This window comes from Odontomachus brunneus, unplaced genomic scaffold, assembly GCF_010583005.1.
Source record: "Odontomachus brunneus isolate Ranch 3 - 2012 unplaced genomic scaffold, Obru_v1 Obru_scaffold_089, whole genome shotgun sequence".
Lineage (NCBI taxonomy): Eukaryota > Metazoa > Arthropoda > Insecta > Hymenoptera > Formicidae > Odontomachus > Odontomachus brunneus.
In genome coordinates, this window is record NW_022639539.1 from 388185 (window position 1) to 390171 (window position 1987).

A 1987-nucleotide genomic window follows, 5' to 3' on the forward strand; every position below is an offset into this window, starting at 1 on the left:
TCTGAACCAATTTTACGTATTTGGCTTAGGTTCCGATATATTCAATTGGGAAATCAAAATTCGCAAACTTGACCTTCATTCGACCTTGCCATGACCTTGATTAACATATTTTGAACGTAAAATTTCCCGCTCTTTTCAAATCCGGGGTCAAAAATAGGTGTTCCCATTTAAAAAAATCACTTTGACCTTGAAATAACCTTGAAAATCGAGTTCAAGGTCAAGGTCCTTGGTACCATTACGTGACCCCCTCTGTCCCCTTCTACTTTTGTCTGGACCATTTTTCTCTATCTGACTTAGATTACGAGAAATTCATGTGGGGAGATTAAAATGGCCCACCGTGTATATACATAATATATAGGATGTAAAAAATTAGACCGACAAACTTTGAGGGGAAATAGAGGACATAAAAACAAACATATTTTATTAATAATGTTTTTCTCTACGACGCTTCGTTTTAATACTATAGGGTACAAAATAGGAATTTTATGATTTTAATAAAAAATAAATATATAAGTTGTGACGTGGCAGCCGTGGAGGCGCCCGTCACAAAGTAATAAGGGTCGATTTCGCGAATATTTCTGCCGCCGCGACCGAGCCCGCGTCCTGTTGCGCGTACGCCGGCTTCCGCCGCCAGTTAAACATTTCAAAAAGTTTGTAGAGCAGATAGAGAGGTCATCGCGCCCCGAGTTCTGTGCCCCAGGCTCCCCTTTTGGCCGACCCGCAAAGAGGAGAGAAGCCAGGAACGCCGTGGGACGAAAGAACACCGCTTACACCACCACCGCTACCGCTCAGGTGATTGCGCTCCTGATCTAAGTATCGATTTTCTTTTCCGCCGATTCCCAGAATCGTTCTCGAAAATTCGATCGCTATCGAACAGAGAACATTCTGGAATCGTCTATCGCGTGTCGAAATATTCGATCGCTCACGAATATTCGGCAACGCGATAATTGTCACCGTCACGACGAGAGCCAGAGCTGTCGCACTGTTTACATTTTCAGCTTGGCGTTTTTCGAGGGGCCAGGGGGGGCCCACTCAGCTGAGACGGGAAACAATACCGCTGGATCAAGGCCACGAAATACGCCAGCGAGAAGAAAAGTCTCGAATAATAATAATCACGGCTACCGAACTTTCGAGACCACGAAAGGATTGAGCGCAGGCGAGAGGGGAGGCGGAGGCGGAGGAGCGGAATTGCCAAGAAAGAGCCGGCTTTTAGTCTGCTGCAATGGCTTCCTAATAGCCGGCAATTATCGGGATATTTCTCAACTGTTAATCGACTAGCAGCCGGCAATCAGTCAGGTTTTGCAGTAGACTTTAGACTTTTTGTGCCGGCTTTTTGCCGGCCGACAGTCGACTTGCTGTTGCTTGAGAGATGTCCTCGGTACATCCTATGTATATATTTTGGTTTTTATGGACGCGTTCTAGATATCACTAAATCCCTCGTGATACATCGACTGAATATCTAGGATCAATTTTTGCTATGTGAAATGTAACTGTTATGTAACGCGTTATGCCAGTAAACACTAGATATTCCTGGAATATTCCTGGAATATGTTCCACAAATCCAAAATTATCATCCCAAGAATGTCCCAAAACATTCCGGAATATTTACAGAATGTTCAAGGAAGACTCAAATAAACGCTAAATGTTCCACTTTTTTACAAATGTTGGCGTATTGGTTGACATAAAAATCCAATCAACGTTTGCTGACTTTACTTGAAATTTAAGATTACTTGATTCCAAATGTTATTACACACTTAAAAGTTCTTACTAACACTGGGATTCGAACTTGGATTTGAGGCGGCACCTTTGGATTATCACAGCCTATTGCTTTAGACGCTACACTACTTCTTCGATCGATATAAACGTCTTACAGTTTGTCTATATATGTTGCAATTAACACAGTAATATAATTTTTTTATAATATGACTTAATTTTAGTAAAAATTATATTTTTCGTACTTTTATTATTAATTTAAACCTTAACTAGT

The 1987-nt window shown here is 41.5% G+C and overlaps 1 protein-coding gene across 3 annotated transcripts in view; it reads right to left on the reverse strand.

The window, feature by feature from the left end:
- Window positions 1–1987, reverse strand: part of LOC116848090 (transport and Golgi organization protein 2 homolog) — a 121919-nt gene that overhangs the window by 42619 nt on the left and 77313 nt on the right. The window lies entirely within an intron of this gene.